The 19507-nt window shown below is 43.7% G+C and overlaps 1 long non-coding RNA gene across 1 annotated transcript in view; it reads left to right on the top strand.

Moving 5' to 3' along the window:
- The window catches only part of LOC307181500, a 429076-nt gene that overhangs the window by 382133 nt on the left and 27436 nt on the right, over window positions 1-19507 (top strand). The gene's annotated exons all lie outside the window — the stretch shown is intronic.

Below are 19507 nucleotides of genomic sequence, written 5' to 3' on the forward strand. Positions count from 1 at the left end.
CTTGGTTGGCCAAAAAGGGCGTATGCGTTTTTTCCTGAATATATTCAGGAAAAAACGCATACGCCCTTTTTGGCCAAGTGCATCATTGTGGACGCTCTGCCTCTTTTCCTATGCTTTCAATGCAATTCCAGTCTACCTCCTGAAATCGGTTTCCTGCAATTCTGCCCCGCTTTCAAGTCCTCTTGGCAGCCTTACTTCAGTATATTTTTGTACGAGAGCTGTCATTTATAACTCTGCAGGTTTGTGAATTACAGTGCCCCTGAGCTCCTTTCTTCAACTCCCTTTATTTTGAGCTGGCCGCAACACCGCAGGATGGTTTCAGGCCCTAATCTGGTTCCGGCACGGCACGCTGAGCCTTTGGTTAATTCCTCTTCCTGGTGGGAAATGAGAGTTAAATTTGCCCGACCAGACACCTCCAGCTAGTCTCTCATTGGTTCTCCCTATTCCTGTTCATCTTCCGCAGAAATTGCAAACTGGGCCAGACAGGAGGTTAAAGGGACTGACTCTCCAAGTGGGGAGAGTGTTAGTAAAGCATCTGGAATGTTGCACCCGACTACCAGCGTACGAAAACTGAGACATATTTGAACATGGCTCCCGATCACATGGTTGATCATACTCTAGGTTCCACATGCATGTTTTAGCTGAAGGAAGAATACCTTAAACCTGGGTAGTTGAAACCCGTGGAATGGGTACCATGCAATATGACTTCAAAGGTCTTCATTTCCTCACCGAAACTCTCCAATCCTATCACTGCTGCGTTTATGCCCCTGTACACACACTTGATTCTCTTTCGGAGACATAGCAATCCATAGGTTTTAAGATACTTACTAGTCAGGTACATTCTTAGGCGTTTAATATGCGGTGTTGAGTCCATTTCGTTGAGCAAGGAGTAGCTCTTGTCTATTCCATATTTGGCTTAAGGAACTTTATCTGTGCTCATTTCAATCTCTGGTTTTATGCAGCACCCCAACTCACCTTTCCCCTTAAGCAAGCATAAGTTGGTTTTCTAAATTTGAGACCCTGTTCTGTTCTGTAATTCAGTTCCTGTGTAGCCAAGTTTACATTCAGTGTATTACTGATATCTTATGATGTTTCTTTTTCTGTGTGACTTATTTCAGTTAGAATCATCATACCTGAATCCACTCATTGTGCTGCTAAGGGCCTGATGACATAGATTTCATTGCTGAGTGATATTGCTTTGTAAGTAAGTACCACAACTTCTTTATCCATTTTTCACTTTCTGCGATGTTGAACTTGTACTGTAAACGAGGTTCTTGTAAACAGAGGCGTCCCAAACTTTGGGGTGGCTGTGTCTTTTTGATTTTAATTTCCCTAAGCTATAGGACCATAAGTGGAAGTGCCCTAGGCTCTGTTGCTTTGTTTTTTAGATGTTTCAGGAAACACCATACACTTCTCCTGAGTGTCTGTTGGCAATTTACATCCCGCCCATCAGCATAACAAGGCTCCCAGTTCTCCATGGCCTGTCCTGCCTTTCTGGATTTTACACTTTTTTCAGATGGCCCTTTTGACCGGGGGGAAGTGAGACTTCATTGTAGTGCAGATTTCCTTTGCAAGATTGCTTGGTTGGCCAAAAAGTGCGTATGCGTTTTTTGCTGAATATATTCAGGAAAACACGCATACGCCCTTTTTGGCCAAGTGCATCATTTTGGACGTTCTGCCTCTTTTCCTATGTTTTCAATGCTATTCCAGTCTACCTCCTGAAATCAGTTTCCTGCAATTCTGCCCCGCTTTCAAGTCCTCTTGGCAGCCTTACTTCAGTCTATTTTTGGACGATAGCTGTCATTTATAACTCTGCAGGTTTGTGAATTACAGTGCCCCTGAACTCCTTTCTTCAACTCGCTTTCTTGTCACCTGGCCGCAACACCGCAGGATTGCTTCAGACCCTAATCTGGTTCCGGCACGGCACGTTGAGCCTTTGGTTATTTCCTCTTCCTGGTGGGAAATGAGAGTTAAATTTGCCCGTCCAGACACCTCCAGCTAGTCTCTCATTGGTTCTCCCTATTCCTGTTCATCTTCCGCAGAAATTGCAAACTGGGCCAAACAGGAGGTTAAAGGCGCTGACTCTCCTAGTGGGGAGAGTGTTAGTAAAGCGTCTGGAATGTTGCACGCGAGTACCAGGGGAGGAAAACTGAGACATATTTGAACACGTCTCCCTTTCACATGGTTGATCATACTCTGGGTTCCACATGCATGTTTTAGCTGAAGGAAGAATACCTTAAACCTAGAGAGTTAAGACCCGTGTAATGGGTACCATGCAATATGACTTCAAAGGGTCTTCATTTGCTCACCGAACCTCTCCAATCCTATCACTGCTGCGTTTATGCCCGTATACACACGCTTGATTCTCTTTTGGAGACATAGCAATCCATAGGTTTTAAGATACTTACTAGTCAGGTACATTCTTAGGCGTTTAATATGGGGTGTTGAGTCCATTTCGTTGAGCAAGGAGTAGCTCTTGTCTATTCCATATTTGGTTTAAGGAACTTTATCTGTGCTCATTTCAATCTCTGGTTTTATGCAGCACCCCAACTCACCTTTCCCCTTAAGCAAGCATAAGTTGGTTTTCTAAATTTGAGACCCTGTTCTGTTTTGGAATTCACTTCCTGTGTAGCCAAGTTTACATTCCGTGTATTAGTGATATCTTATGATGTTTCCTTTTCTGTGTGATTTATTTCAGTTAGAATCATCGTACCTGAATCCACTCATTGTGCTGCCAAGGGCCTGATGACATAGATTTCATTGCTGAGTGATACTGCATTGTACGTAAGTACCATAACTTCTTTATCCATTTTTCACTTTCTGTGATGTTGAACTTGTACTGTAAACGAGGTTCTTGTAAACAGAGCCGTTCCAAACTTTGGGGTGGCTGTGTCTTTTTGATTTTACTTCCCTAAGCTATAGGTCCATAAGTGGAAGTGCCCTAGGCTCTGTTGCTTTGTTTTATAGATGTTTCAGGAAACACCATACACTTCTCCAGAGTGTCTGTTGGCAATTTACATCCCGCCCATCAGCATAACAAGGCTCCCAGTTCTCCATGGCCTGTCCTGCCTGTCTGGATTTTACACTTTTTTCAGATGGCCCTTTTGACTGGGGGGAAGTGAGACTTCATTGTAGTGCAGATTTCCTTTGCAAGCTTGCTTGGTTGGCCAAAAAGGGCGTATGCGTTTTTTCCTGAATATATTCAGGAAAAAACGCATACGCCCTTTTTGGCCAAGTGCATCATTGTGGATGTTCTGCCTCTTTTCCTATGCTTTCAAAGCTATTCCAGTCTACCTCCTGAAATCGGTTTCCTGCAATTCTGCCCCACTTTCAAGTCCTCTTGGCAGCCTTACTTCAGTATATTTTTGGATAAATGCTGTCATTTATAACTCTGCAGGTTTGTGAATTACAGTGCCCCTGAGCTCCTTTCTTCAACTCACTTTCTTTTGGGCTGGCCGCAACACCGCAGGATGGCTTCAGGCCCTAATCTGCTTTCGACACGGCACACTGAGCCTTTGGTTATTTCCTCTTCCTGGTGGGAATTGAGAGTTAAATTTGCCCGTCCAGACACCTCCAGCTAGTCTCTCATTGGTTCTCGCTATTCCTGTTCATCTATCGCAGAAATTGCAAACTGGGCCAAACAGGAGGTTAAAGGGACTGACTCTCCAAGTCGGGAGAGTGTTAGTAAAGCGTCTGGAATGTTGCACCCGAGTACCTGGGTACGAAAACTGAGACATATTTGAACACGTCTCCTGATCACATGGTTGATCATACTCTAAGTTCCACATGCATGTTTTAGCTGAAGGAAGAATACCTTAAACCTGGAGAGTTGAGACCCGTGGAATGGGTACCATGCAATATGACTTCAAAGGGTCTTCATTTGCTCACAAACCTCTCCAGTCCTATCACTGTTGCGTTTATGCCGCTGTACACACGCTTGATTCTCTTTTGGAGACATAGCAATCCATAGGTTTTAAGATACTTACTAGTCAGGTACATTCTTAGGCGTTTAATATCGGGTGTTGAGTCCATTTCGTTGAACAAGGAGTAGCTATTGTCTGTTCCATATTTGGCGTAAGGAACTTTATCTGTGCTCATTTCAATCTCTGGTTTTATGCAGCAAACCAACTCACCTTTCCCCTTAAGCAAGCATAAGTTGCTTTTCTAAATTTGAGACCCTGTTCTGTTTTGGAATTCACTTCCTGTGTAGCCAAGTTTACATTCCGTGTATTAGTGATAGCTTATGATGTTTCTTTTCCTGTGTCACTTATTTCAGTTAGAATCATCGTACCTGAATCCACTCATTATGCTGCTAAGGGACTGATGACATAGATTTCATTGCTGAGTGATACTGCATTGTACGTAAGTACCATAAGTACTTTATCCATTTTTCACTTTCTGTGATATTGAACTTGTATGGTAAACGAGGTTCTTGTAAACAGAGTCGTCCCTAACTTTGGGGTAGCTCTGTCTTTTTGATTTTAATTTCCCTAAGCTATAGGACCATAAGTGGAAGTGCCCTAGGCTCTGTTGCTTTGTTTTTTAGATGTTTCAGGAAACACCATACACTTCTCCCGAGTGTCTGTTGGCAATTTACATCCCGCCCATCAGCATAACAAGGCTCCCAGTTCTCCATGGCCTGTCCTGCCTTTCTGGATTTTACACATTTTTCAGATGGCCCTTTTGACCGGGGGGAAGTGAGACTTCATTGTAGTGCAGATTTCCTTTGCAAGCTTGCTTGGTTGGCCAAAAAGGGCGTATGCGTTTTTTCCTGAATATATTCAGGAAAAAACGCATACGCCCTTTTTGGCCAAGTGCATCATTGTGGACGTTCTGCCTCTTTTCCTATGCTTTCAATGCAATTCCAGTCTACCTCCTGAAATCGGTTTCCTGCAATTCTGCCCCGCTTTCAAGTCCTCTTGGCAGCCTTACTTCAGTATATTTTTGGACGATAGCTGTCATTTATAACTCTGCAGGTTTGTGAATTACAGTGCCCCTGAGCTCCTTTCTTCAACTCCCTTTATTTTGAGCTGGCCGCAACACCGCAGAATGGCTTCAGGCCCTAATCTGGTTCCGTCACGGCTCACTGAGCCTTTGGTTATTTCCTCTTCCTGGTGGGAAATGAGAGTTAAATTTGCCCGTCCAGACACCTCCAGCTAGTCTCTCATTGGTTCTCGCTATTCCTGTTCATCTTCCGCAGAAATTGCAAACTGGGCCAAACAGGAGGTTAAAGGCGCTGACTCTCCAAGTGGGGAGAGTGTTAGTAAAGCGTCTGGAATGTTGCACCCGAGTACCAGGGGAGGAAAACTGAGACATATTTGAACACGTCTCCCGTTCACACGGTTGATCATACTCTGGGTTCCACATGCATGTTTTAGCTGAAGGAAGAATACCTTAAACCTGGGTAGTTGAAACCCGTGTAATGGGTACCATGCAATATGACTTCAAAGGGTCTTCATTTGCTCACCGAACCTTTCCAATCCTATCACTGCTGCGTTTATGCCCCTGTACACACGCTTGATTCTCTTTTGGAGACATAGCAATCCATAGGTTTTAAGATACTTACTAGTCAGGTACATTCTTAGGCGTTTAATATGGGGTGTTGAGGCCATTTCGTTGAGCAAGGAGTAGCTCTTGTCTATTCCATATTTGGCTTAAGGAACTTTATCTGTGCTCATTTCAATCTCTGGTTTTATGCAGCACCCCAACTCACCTTTCCCCTTAAGCAAGCATAAGTTGGTTTTCTAAATTTGAGATCCTGTTCTGTTTTGGAATTCAGTTCCTGTGTAGCCAAGTTTACATTCCGTGTATTAGTGATATCTTATGATGTTTTTTTTCTGTGTGACTTATTTCAGTTAGAATCATCGTACCTGAATCCACTCGTTATGCTGCTACGGGCCTGATGACATAGATTTAATTGCTGAGTGATACTGCATTGTACGTAAGTACCACAAGTTCTTTATCCATTTTTCACTTTCTGCGATATTGAACATGTACGGTAAATAAGGTTCTTGTAAACAGAGGCGTCCCAAACTTTGGGGTGACTGTGTCTTTTTGATTTTAATTTCCCTAAGCTATAGGACCATAAGTGGAAGTGCCCTAGGCTCTGTTGCTTTGTTTTTTAGATGTTTCAGGAAACACCATACACTTCTCCCGAGTGTCTGTTGGCAATTTACATCCCGCCCATCAGCATAACAAGGCTCCCAGTTCTCCATGGCCTGTCCTGCCTTTCTGGATTTTACACTTTTTTCAGATGGCCCTTTTGACCGGGGGGAAGTGAGACTTCATTGTAGTGCAGATTTCCTTTGCAAGCTTGCTTGTTTGGCCAAAAAGGGCGTATGCGTTTTTTCCTCAATATATTCAGGAAAAAATGCATTCGCCCTTTTTGGCCAAGTGCATCATTGTGGACGTTCTGCCTCTTTTCCTATGCTTTCAATGCAATTCCAGTCTACCTCCTGAAATCGGTTTCCTGCAATTCTGCCCCGCTTTCAAGTCCTCTTGGCAGCCTTACTTCAGTCTATTTTTGGACGATAGCTGTCATTTATAACTCTGCAGGTTTGTGAATTACAGTGCCCCTGAGCTCCTTTCTTCAACTCACTTTCTTGTGACCTGTCCGCAACACTGCAGGATGGCTTCAGGCCCTAGTCTGGTTCCGGCACGGCACGCTGAGCCTTTGGTTAATTCCTCTTCCTGGTGGGAAATTAGAGTTAAATTTGCCCGTCCAGACACCTCCAGCTAGCCTCTCATTGGTTCTCGCTGTTCCTGTTCATCTTCCGCAGAAATTGCAAACTGGGCCAAACAGGAGGTTAAAGGGACTGACTCTCCAAGTCGGGAGAGTGTTAGTAAAGCGTCTGGAATGTTGCACCCGAGTACCAGGGTAGGAAAACTGAGACATATTTGAACACGTCTCCCGATCACATGGTTGATCATACTCTAGGTTCCACATGCATGTTTTAGCTGAAGGAAGAATACCTTAAACCTGGGTAGTTGAAACCCGTGGAATGGGTACCATGCAATATGACTTCAAAGGGTCTTCATTTGCTCACCGAACCGCTTCAATCCTATCACTGCTGTGTTTATGCCCCTGTACACATGCTTGATTCTCTTTCGGAGACATAGCAATGCATAGGTTTTAAGATACTTACTAGTCAGGTACATTCTTAGGCGTTTAATATGGGGTGTTGAGGCCATTTCGTTGAGCAAGGAGTAGCTCTTGTCTATTCCATATTTGGCTTAAGGAACTTTATCTGTGCTCATTTCAATCTCTGGTTTTATGCAGCACCCCAACTCACCTTTACCCGTAGCAAGCATAAGTTGGTTTTCTAAATTTGAGACACTGTTCTGTTCTGTCATTCAGTTCCTGTGTAGCCAAGTTTACATTCCGTGTATTACTGATATCTTATGATGTTTCTTTTTCTGTGTGACTTATTTCAGTTAGAATCATCATACCTGAATCCACTCATTGTGCTGTTAAGGGCCTGATGACATAGATTTCATTGCTGAGTATTATTGCTTTGTAAGTAAATACCACAACTTCTTTATCCATTTTTCACTTTCTGCGATGTTGAACTTGTACTGTAAACGACGTTCTTGTAAACAGAGGTGTCCCAAACTTTGGGGTGGCTGTGTCTTTTTGATTTTAATTTCCCTAAGCTCTAGGACCATAAGTGGAAGTGCCCTAGGCTCTGTTGCTTTGTTTTTTAGATGTTTCAGGAAACACCATACACTTCTCCCGAGTGTCTGTTGGCAATTTACATCCCGCCCATCAGCATAACAAGGCTCCCAGTTCTCCATGGCCTGTCCTGCCTTTCTGGATTTTACACTTTTTTCAGATGGCCCTTTTGACCGGGGGGAAGTGAGACTTCATTGTACTGCAGATTCCCTTTGCAAGCTTGCTTGGTTGGCCAAAAAGGGCGTATGCGTTTTTTCCTGAATATATTCAGGAAAAAACGCATACGCCCTTTTTGGCCAAGTGCATCATTGTGGACGTTCTGCCTCCTTTCCTATGCTTTCAATGCAATTCCAGTCTACCTCCTGAAATCGGTTTCCTGCAATTCTGCCCCGCTTTCAAGTCCTCTTGGCAGCCTTACTTCAGTATATTTTTGGACGATAGCTGTCATTTATAACTCTGCAGATTTGTGAATTACAGTGCCCCTGAGCTCCTTTCTTCAACTCGTTTTCTTTTGAGCTGGCCGCAACACCGCAGGATGGCTTCAGGCCCTAATCTGGTTCCGGCACGGCACGCTGAGCGTTTGGTTATTTCCTCTTCCTGGTGGGAAATGAGAGTTAAATTTGCCCGTCCAGACACCTCCAGCTAGTCTCTCATTGGTTCTCGCTATTCTTGTTCATCTTCCACAGAAATTGCAAACTGGGCCAAACAGGAGGTTAAAGGGACTGACTCTCCAAGTCGGGAGAGTGTTAGTAAAGCGTCTGGAATGTTGCACCCCAGTACCAGGGTACGAAAACTGAGACATATTTGAACACGTCTCCCGATCACATGGTTGATCATACTCTAGGTTCCACATGCATGTTTTAGCTGAAGGAAGAATACCTTAAACCTGGGTAGTTGAAACCCGTGGAATGGGTACCATGCAATATGACTTCAAAGGGTCTTCATTTGCTCACCGAACCTCTCCAATCCTATCACTGCTGCGTTTATGCTCCTGTACACATGCTTGATTCTCTTTCGGAGACATAGCAATCCATAGGTTTTAAGATACTTACTAGTCAGATACATTCTTAGGCGTTTAATATGCGGTGTTGAGTCCATTTCGTTGAGCAAGGAGTAGCTCTTGTCTATTCCATATTTGGCTTAAGGAACTTTATCTGTGCTCATTTCAATCTCTGGTTTTATGCAGCACCCCAACTCACCTTTCCCCTTAAACAAGCATAAGTTGCTTTTCTAACTTTGAGACACTCTTCTGTTCTGTAATTCAGTTCCTGTGTAGCCAGGTTTGCATTCCATGTATTACTGATATCTTATGATGTTTCTTTTTCTGTGTGACTTATTTCAGTTAGAATCATCATACCTGAATCCACTCATTGTGCTGCTAAGGGCCTGATGACATAGATTTCATTGCTGAGTGATATTGCTTTGTAAGTAAATACCACAACTTCTTTATCCATTTTTCACTTTCTGCGATGTTGAACTTCTACTGTAAACGAGGTTCTTGTAAACAGAGGCGTCCCAAACTTTGGGGTGACTGTGTCTTTTTGATTTTAATTTCCCTAAGCTATAGGACCATAAGTGGAAGAACCCTAGGCTCTGTTGCTTTGTTTTTTAGATGTTTCAGGAAACACCATACACTTCTCCCGAGTGTCTGTTGGCAATTTACATCCCGCCCATCAGCATAACAAGGCTCCCAGTTCTCCATGGCCTGTCCTGCCTTTCTGGATTTTACACTTTTTTCAGATGGCCCTTTTGACCGGGGGGAAGTGAGACTTCATTGTACTGCAGATTCCCTTTGCAAGCTTGCTTGGTTGGCCAAAAAGGGCGTATGCGTTTTTTCCTGAATATATTCAGGAAAAAACGCATACGCCCTTTTTGGCCAAGTGCATCATTGTGGACGTTCTGCCTCTTTTCCTATGCTTTCAGTGCAATTCCAGTGTACCTCCTGAAATCGGTTTCCTGCATTTCTGCCCCACTTTCAAGTCCTCTTGGCAGCCTTACTTCAGTATATTTTTGGACGATAGCTGTCATTTATAACTCTGCAGGATTGTGAATTACAGTGCCCCTGAGCTCCTTTCTTCAACTCGCTTTCTTTTGAGCTGGACGCAACACCGCAGGATGGCTTCAGGCCCTAATCTGGTTCCGGCACGGCATGCTGAGTCTTTGGTTAATTCCTCTTCCTGGTGGGAAATGAGAGTTAAATTTGCCCGTCCAGACACCTCCAGCTAGTCTCTCATTGGTTCTCGCTATTCCTGTTCATCTTCCGCAGAAATTGCAAACTGGGCCAAACAGGAGGTTAAAGCGACTGACTCTCCAAGTCGGGAGAGTGTTAGTAAAGCGTCTGGAATGTTGCACCCGAGTACCAGGGGAGGAAAACTTAGACATATTTGAACACGTCTCCCGATCACATGGTTGATCATACTCTAGGTTCCACATGCATATTTTAGCTGAAGGAAGAATACTTTAAACCTGGGTAGTTGAAACCCGTGGAATGGGTACCATGCAATATGACTTCAAAGGGTCTTCATTTGCACACCGAACCTCTACAATCCTATCACTGCTGCGTTTATGCCCCTGTACACATGCTTGATTCTCTTTCGGAGACATAGCAATCCATAGGTTTTAAGATACTTACTAGTCAGGTACATTCTTAGGCGTTTAATATGCGGTGTTGAGTCCATTTCGTTGAGCAAGGAGTAGCTCTTGTCTATTCCATATTTGGCTTAAGGAACTTTATCTGTGCTCATTTCAATCTCTGGTTTTATGCAGCACCCCAACTCACCTTTCCCCTTAAGCAAGCATAAGTTGGTTTTCTAAATTTGAGACCCTGTTCTGTTTTGGAATTCACTTCCTGTGTAGCCAAGTTTACATTCCGTGTATTAGTGATATCTTATGATGTTTCCTTTTCTGTGTGATTTATTTCAGTTAGAATCATCGTACCTGAATCCACTCATTGTGCTGCCAAGGGCCTGATGACATAGATTTCATTGCTGAGTGATACTGCATTGTACGTAAGTACCATAACTTCTTTATCCATTTTTCACTTTCTGTGATATTGAACTTGTACGGTAAACGAGGTTCTTGTAAACAGAGGCGTCCCAAACTTTGGGGTGGCTGCGTCTTTTTAATTTTAATTTCCCTAAGCTATAGGACCATAAGTGGAAGTGCCCTAGGCTCTGTTGCTTTGTTTTTTAGATGTTTCAGGAAACACCATACACTTCTCCCGAGTGTCTGTTGGCAATTTACATCCCGCCCATCAGCATAACAAGGCTCCCAGTTCTCCATGGCCTGTCCTTCCTTTCTGGATTTTACACTTTTTTCAGATGGCCCTTTTGACCGGGGGGAAGTGAGACTTCATTGTAGTGCAGATTTCCTTTGCAAGCTTGCTTGGTTGGCCAAAAAGGGCGTATGCGTTTTTTCCTGAATATATTCAGGAAAAAACGCATACGCCCTTTTTGGCCAAGTGCATCATTGTGGACGCTCTGCCTCTTTTCCTATGCTTTCAATGCAATTCCAGTCTACCTCCTGAAATCGGTTTCCTGCAATTCTGCCCCGCTTTCAAGTCCTCTTGGCAGCCTTACTTCAGTATATTTTTGTACGAGAGCTGTCATTTATAACTCTGCAGGTTTGTGAATTACAGTGCCCCTGAGCTCCTTTCTTCAACTCCCTTTATTTTGAGCTGGCCGCAACACCACAGGATGGTTTCAGGCCCTAATCTGGTTCCGGCACGGCACGCTGAGCCTTTGGTTAATTCCTCTTCCTGGTGGGAAATGAGAGTTAAATTTGCCCGACCAGACACCTCCAGCTAGTCTCTCATTGGTTCTCCCTATTCCTGTTCATCTTCCGCAGAAATTGCAAACTTGGCCAGACAGGAGGTTAAAGGGACTGACTCTCCAAGTGGGGAGAGTGTTAGTAAAGCATCTGGAATGTTGCACCCGACTACCAGCGTACGAAAACTGAGACATATTTGAACATGGCTCCCGATCACATGGTTGATCATACTCTAGGTTCCACATGCATGTTTTAGCTGAAGGAAGAATACCTTAAACCTGGGTAGTTGAAACCCGTGGAATGGGTACCATGCAATATGACTTCAAAGGTCTTCATTTCCTCACCGAAACTCTCCAATCCTATCACTGCTGCGTTTATGCCCCTGTACACACACTTGATTCTCTTTCGGAGACATAGCAATCCATAGGTTTTAAGATACTTACTAGTCAGGTACATTCTTAGGCGTTTAATATGCGGTGTTGAGTCCATTTCGTTGAGCAAGGAGTAGCTCTTGTCTATTCCATATTTGGCTTAAGGAACTTTATCTGTGCTCATTTCAATCTCTGGTTTTATGCAGCACCCCAACTCACCTTTCCCCTTAAGCAAGCATAAGTTGGTTTTCTAAATTTGAGACCCTGTTCTGTTCTGTAATTCAGTTCCTGTGTAGCCAAGTTTACATTCAGTGTATTACTGATATCTTATGATGTTTCTTTTTCTGTGTGACTTATTTCAGTTAGAATCATCATACCTGAATCCACTCATTGTGCTGCTAAGGGCCTGATGACATAGATTTCATTGCTGAGTGATATTGCTTTGTAAGTAAGTACCACAACTTCTTTATCCATTTTTCACTTTCTGCGATGTTGAACTTGTACTGTAAACGAGGTTCTTGTAAACAGAGGCGTCCCAAACTTTGGGGTGGCTGTGTCTTTTTGATTTTAATTTCCCTAAGCTATAGGACCATAAGTGGAAGTGCCCTAGGCTCTGTTGCTTTGTTTTTTAGATGTTTCAGGAAACACCATACACTTCTCCTGAGTGTCTGTTGGCAATTTACATCCCGCCCATCAGCATAACAAGGCTCCCAGTTCTCCATGGCCTGTCCTGCCTTTCTGGATTTTACACTTTTTTCAGATGGCCCTTTTGACCGGGGGGAAGTGAGACTTCATTGTAGTGCAGATTTCCTTTGCAAGCTTGCTTGGTTGGCCAAAAAGTGCGTATGCGTTTTTTGCTGAATATATTCAGGAAAAAACGCATACGCCCTTTTTGGCCAAGTGCATCATTGTGGACGTTCTGCCTCTTTTCCTATGTTTTCAATGCTATTCCAGTCTACCTCCTGAAATCAGTTTCCTGCAATTCTGCCCCGCTTTCAAGTCCTCTTGGCAGCCTTACTTCAGTCTATTTTTGGACGATAGCTGTCATTTATAACTCTGCAGGTTTGTGAATTACAGTGCCCCTGAACTCCTTTCTTCAACTCGCTTTCTTGTCACCTGGCCGCAACACCGCAGGATTGCTTCAGACCCTAATCTGGTTCCGGCACGGCACGTTGAGCCTTTGGTTATTTCCTCTTCCTGGTGGGAAATGAGAGTTAAATTTGCCCGTCCAGACACCTCCAGCTAGTCTCTCATTGGTTCTCCCTATTCCTGTTCATCTTCCGCAGAAATTGCAAACTGGGCCAAACAGGAGGTTAAAGGCGCTGACTCTCCAAGTGGGGAGAGTGTTAGTAAAGCGTCTGGAATGTTGCACGCGAGTACCAGGGGAGGAAAACTGAGACATATTTGAACACGTCTCCCCTTCACATGGTTGATCATACTCTGGGTTCCACATGCATGTTTTAGCTGAAGGAAGAATACCTTAAACCTAGAGAGTTAAGACCCGTGTAATGGGTACCACGCAATATGACTTCAAAGGGTCTTCATTTGCTCACCGAACCTCTCCAATCCTATCACTGCTGCGTTTATGCCCGTATACACACGCTTGATTCTCTTTTGGAGACATAGCAATCCATAGGTTTTAAGATACTTACTAGTCAGGTACATTCTTAGGCGTTTAATATGGGGTGTTGAGTCCATTTCGTTGAGCAAGGAGTAGCTCTTGTCTATTCCATATTTGGCTTAAGGAACTTTATCTGTGCTCATTTCAATCTCTGGTTTTATGCAGCACCCCAACTCACCTTTCCCCTTAAGCAAGCATAAGTTGGTTTTCTAAATTTGAGACCCTGTTCTGTTTTGGAATTCACTTCCTGTGTAGCCAAGTTTACATTCCGTGTATTAGTGATATCTTATGATGTTTCCTTTTCTGTGTGATTTATTTCAGTTAGAATCATCGTACCTGAATCCACTCATTGTGCTGCCAAGGGCCTGATGACATAGATTTCATTGCTGAGTGATACTGCATTGTACGTAAGTACCATAACTTCTTTATCCATTTTTCACTTTCTGTGATGTTGAACTTGTACTGTAAACGAGGTTCTTGTAAACAGAGCCGTTCCAAACTTTGGGGTGGCTGTGTCTTTTTGATTTTACTTCCCTAAGCTATAGGTCCATAAGTGGAAGTGCCCTAGGCTCTGTTGCTTTGTTTTATAGATGTTTCAGGAAACACCATACACTTCTCCAGAGTGTCTGTTGGCAATTTACATCCCGCCCATCAGCATAACAAGGCTCCCAGTTCTCCATGGCCTGTCCTGCCTGTCTGGATTTTACACTTTTTTCAAATGGCCCTTTTGACTGGGGGGAAGTGAGACTTCATTGTAGTGCAGATTTCCTTTGCAAGCTTGCTTGGTTGGCCAAAAAGGGCGTATGCGTTTTTTCCTGAATATATTCAGGAAAAAACGCATACGCCCTTTTTGGCCAAGTGCATCATTGTGGATGTTCTGCCTCTTTTCCTATGCTTTCAAAGCTATTCCAGTCTACCTCCTGAAATCGGTTTCCTGCAATTCTGCCCCACTTTCAAGTCCTCTTGGCAGCCTTACTTCAGTATATTTTTGGATAAATGCTGTCATTTATAACTCTGCAGGTTTGTGAATTACAGTGCCCCTGAGCTCCTTTCTTCAACTCACTTTCTTTTGGGCTGGCCGCAACACCGCAGGATGGCTTCAGGCCCTAATCTGCTTTCGACACGGCACGCTGAGCCTTTGGTTATTTCCTCTTCCTGGTGGGAATTGAGAGTTAAATTTGCCCGTCCAGACACCTCCAGCTAGTCTCTCATTGGTTCTCGCTATTCCTGTTCATCTATCGCAGAAATTGCAAACTGGGCCAAACAGGAGGTTAAAGGGACTGACTCTCCAAGTCGGGAGAGTGTTAGTAAAGCGTCTGGAATGTTGCACCCGAGTACCAGGGGAGGAAAACTGAGACATATTTGAACACGTCTCCCGTTCACACGGTTGATCATACTCTGGGTTCCACATGCATGTTTTAGCTGAAGGAAGAATACCTTAAACCTGGGTAGTTGAAACCCGTGTAATGGGTACCATGCAATATGACTTCAAAGGGTCTTCATTTGCTCACCGAACCTTTCCAATCCTATCACTGCTGCGTTTATGCCCCTGTACACACGCTTGATTCTCTTTTGGAGACATAGCAATCCATAGGTTTTAAGATACTTACTAGTCAGGTACATTCTTAGGCGTTTAATATGGGGTGTTGAGGCCATTTCGTTGAGCAAGGAGTAGCTCTTGTCTATTCCATATTTGGCTTAAGGAACTTTATCTGTGCTCATTTCAATCTCTGGTTTTATGCAGCACCCCAACTCACCTTTCCCCTTAAGCAAGCATAAGTTGGTTTTCTAAATTTGAGATCCTGTTCTGTTTTGGAATCCAGTTCCTGTGTAGCCAAGTTTACATTCCGTGTATTAGTGATATCTTATGATGTTTTTTTTCTGTGTGACTTATTTCAGTTAGAATCATCGTACCTGAATCCACTCGTTATGCTGCTACGGGCCTGATGACATAGATTTAATTGCTGAGTGATACTGCATTGTACGTAAGTACCACAAGTTCTTTATCCATTTTTCACTTTCTGCGATATTGAACATGTACGGTAAATAAGGTTCTTGTAAACAGAGGCGTCCCAAACTTTGGGGTGACTGTGTCTTTTTGATTTTAATTTCCCTAAGCTATAGGACCATAAGTGGAAGTGCCCTAGGCTCTGTTGCTTTGTTTTTTAGATGTTTCAGGAAACACCATACACTTCTCCCGAGTGTCTGTTGGCAATTTACATCCCGCCCATCAGCATAACAAGGCTCCCAGTTCTCCATGGCCTGTCCTGCCTTTCTGGATTTTACACTTTTTTCAGATGGCCCTTTTGACCGGGGGGAAGTGAGACTTCATTGTAGTGCAGATTTCCTTTGCAAGCTTGCTTGTTTGGCCAAAAAGGGCGTATGCGTTTTTTCCTCAATATATTCAGGAAAAAATGCATTCGCCCTTTTTGGCCAAGTGCATCATTGTGGACGTTCTGCCTCTTTTCCTATGCTTTCAATGCAATTCCAGTCTACCTCCTGAAATCGGTTTCCTGCAATTCTGCCCCGCTTTCAAGTCCTCTTGGCAGCCTTACTTCAGTCTATTTTTGGACGATAGCTGTCATTTATAACTCTGCAGGTTTGTGAATTACAGTGCCCCTGAGCTCCTTTCTTCAACTCACTTTCTTGTGACCTGTCCGCAACACTGCAGGATGGCTTCAGGCCCTAGTCTGGTTCCGGCACGGCACGCTGAGCCTTTGGTTAATTCCTCTTCCTGGTGGGAAATTAGAGTTAAATTTGCCCGTCCAGACACCTCCAGCTAGCTTCTCATTGGTTCTCGCTGTTCCTGTTCATCTTCCGCAGAAATTGCAAACTGGGCCAAACAGGAGGTTAAAGGGACTGACTCTCCAAGTCGGGAGAGTGTTAGTAAAGCGTCTGGAATGTTGCACCCGAGTACCAGGGTAGGAAAACTGAGACATATTTGAACACGTCTCCCGATCACATGGTTGATCATACTCTAGGTTCCACATGCATGTTTTAGCTGAAGGAAGAATACCTTAAACCTGGGTAGTTGAAACCCGTGGAATGGGTACCATGCAATATGACTTCAAAGGGTCTTCATTTGCTCACCGAACCGCTTCAATCCTATCACTGCTGTGTTTATGCCCCTGTACACATGCTTGATTCTCTTTCGGAGACATAGCAATGCATAGGTTTTAAGATACTTACTAGTCAGGTACATTCTTAGGCGTTTAATATGGGGTGTTGAGGCCATTTCGTTGAGCAAGGAGTAGCTCTTGTCTATTCCATATTTGGCTTAAGGAACTTTATCTGTGCTCATTTCAATCTCTGGTTTTATGCAGCACCCCAACTCACCTTTACCCGTAGCAAGCATAAGTTGGTTTTCTAAATTTGAGACACTGTTCTGTTCTGTCATTCAGTTCCTGTGTAGCCAAGTTTACATTCCGTGTATTACTGATATCTTATGATGTTTCTTTTTCTGTGTGACTTATTTCAGTTAGAATCATCATACCTGAATCCACTCATTGTGCTGTTAAGGGCCTGATGACATAGATTTCATTGCTGAGTGATATTGCTTTGTAAGTAAATACCACAACTTCTTTATCCATTTTTCACTTTCTGCGATGTTGAACTTGTACTGTAAACGACGTTCTTGTAAACAGAGGTGTCCCAAACTTTGGGGTGGCTGTGTCTTTTTGATTTTAATTTCCCTAAGCTCTAGGACCATAAGTGGAAGTGCCCTAGGCTCTGTTGCTTTGTTTTTTAGATGTTTCAGGAAACACCATACACTTCTCCCGAGTGTCTGTTGGCAATTTACATCCCGCCCATCAGCATAACAAGGCTCCCAGTTCTCCATGGCCTGTCCTGCCTTTCTGGATTTTACACTTTTTTCAGATGGCCCTTTTGACCGGGGGGAAGTGAGACTTCATTGTACTGCAGATTCCCTTTGCAAGCTTGCTTGGTTGGCCAAAAAGGGCGTATGCGTTTTTTCCTGAATATATTCAGGAAAAAACGCATACGCCCTTTTTGGCCAAGTGCATCATTGTGGACGTTCTGCCTCCTTTCCTATGCTTTCAATGCAATTCCAGTCTACCTCCTGAAATCGGTTTCCTGCAATTCTGCCCCGCTTTCAAGTCCTCTTGGCAGCCTTACTTCAGTATATTTTTGGACGATAGCTGTCATTTATAACTCTGCAGATTTGTGAATTACAGTGCCCCTGAGCTCCTTTCTTCAACTCGTTTTCTTTTGAGCTGGCCGCAACACCGCAGGATGGCTTCAGGCCCTAATCTGGTTCCGGCACGGCACGCTGAGCGTTTGGTTATTTCCTCTTCCTGGTGGGAAATGAGAGTTAAATTTGCCCGTCCAGACACCTCCAGCTAGTCTCTCATTGGTTCTCGCTATTCTTGTTCATCTTCCACAGAAATTGCAAACTGGGCCAAACAGGAGGTTAAAGGGACTGACTCTCCAAGTCGGGAGAGTGTTAGTAAAGCGTCTGGAATGTTGCACCCCAGTACCAGGGTACGAAAACTGAGACATATTTGAACACGTCTCCCGATCACATGGTTGATCATACTCTAGGTTCCACATTCATGTTTTAGCTGAAGGAAGAATACCTTAAACCTGGGTAGTTGAAACCCGTGGAATGGGTACCATGCAATATGACTTCAAAGGGTCTTCATTTGCTCACCGAACCTCTCCAATCCTATCACTGCTGCGTTTATGCTCCTGTACACATGCTTGATTCTCTTTCGGAGACATAGCAATCCATAGGTTTTAAGATACTTACTAGTCAGATACATTCTTAGGCGTTTAATATGCGGTGTTGAGTCCATTTCGTTGAGCAAGGAGTAGCTCTTGTCTATTCCATATTTGGCTTAAGGAACTTTATCTGTGCTCATTTCAATCTCTGGTTTTATGCAGCACCCCAACTCACCTTTCCCCTTAAACAAGCATAAGTTGCTTTTCTAACTTTGAGACACTCTTCTGTTCTGTAATTCAGTTCCTGTGTAGCCAGGTTTGCATTCCATGTATTACTGATATCTTATGATGTTTCTTTTTCTGTGTGACTTATTTCAGTTAGAATCATCATACCTGAATCCACTCATTGTGCTGCTAAGGGCCTGATGACATAGATTTCATTGCTGAGTGATATTGCTTTGTAAGTAAATACCACAACTTCTTTATCCATTTTTCACTTTCTGCGATGTTGAACTTCTACTGTAAACGAGGTTCTTGTAAACAGAGGCGTCCCAAACTTTGGGGTGACTGTGTCTTTTTGATTTTAATTTCCCTAAGCTATAGGACCATAAGTGGAAGAACCCTAGGCTCTGTTGCTTTGTTTTTTAGATGTTTCAGGAAACACCATACACTTCTCCCGAGTGTCTGTTGGCAATTTACATCCCGCCCATCAGCATAACAAGGCTCCCAGTTCTCCATGGCCTGTCCTGCCTTTCTGGATTTTACACTTTTTTCAGATGGCCCTTTTGACCGGGGGGAAGTGAGACTTCATTGTACTGCAGATTCCCTTTGCAAGCTTGCTTGGTTGGCCAAAAAGGGCGTATGCGTTTTTTCCTGAATATATTCAGGAAAAAACGCATACGCCCTTTTTGGCCAAGTGCATCATTGTGGACGTTCTGCCTCTTTTCCTATGCTTTCAGTGCAATTCCAGTGTACCTCCTGAAATCGGTTTCCTGCATTTCTGCCCCACTTTCAAGTCCTCTTGGCAGCCTTACTTCAGTATATTTTTGGACGATAGCTGTCATTTATAACTCTGCAGGATTGTGAATTACAGTGCCCCTGAGCTCCTTTCTTCAACTCGCTTTCTTTTGAGCTGGACGCAACACCGCAGGATGGCTTCAGGCCCTAATCTGGTTCCGGCACGGCATGCTGAGTCTTTGGTTAATTCCTCTTCCTGGTGGGAAATGAGAGTTAAATTTGCCCGTCCAGACACCTCCAGCTAGTCTCTCATTGGTTCTCGCTATTCCTGTTCATCTTCCGCAGAAATTGCAAACTGGGCCAAACAGGAGGTTAAAGCGACTGACTCTCCAAGTCGGGAGAGTGTTAGTAAAGCGTCTGGAATGTTGCACCCGAGTA

This window comes from Stenella coeruleoalba (assembly GCF_951394435.1).
Source record: "Stenella coeruleoalba genome assembly, contig: scaffold_68, whole genome shotgun sequence".
Classification (NCBI taxonomy): domain Eukaryota; kingdom Metazoa; phylum Chordata; class Mammalia; order Artiodactyla; family Delphinidae; genus Stenella; species Stenella coeruleoalba.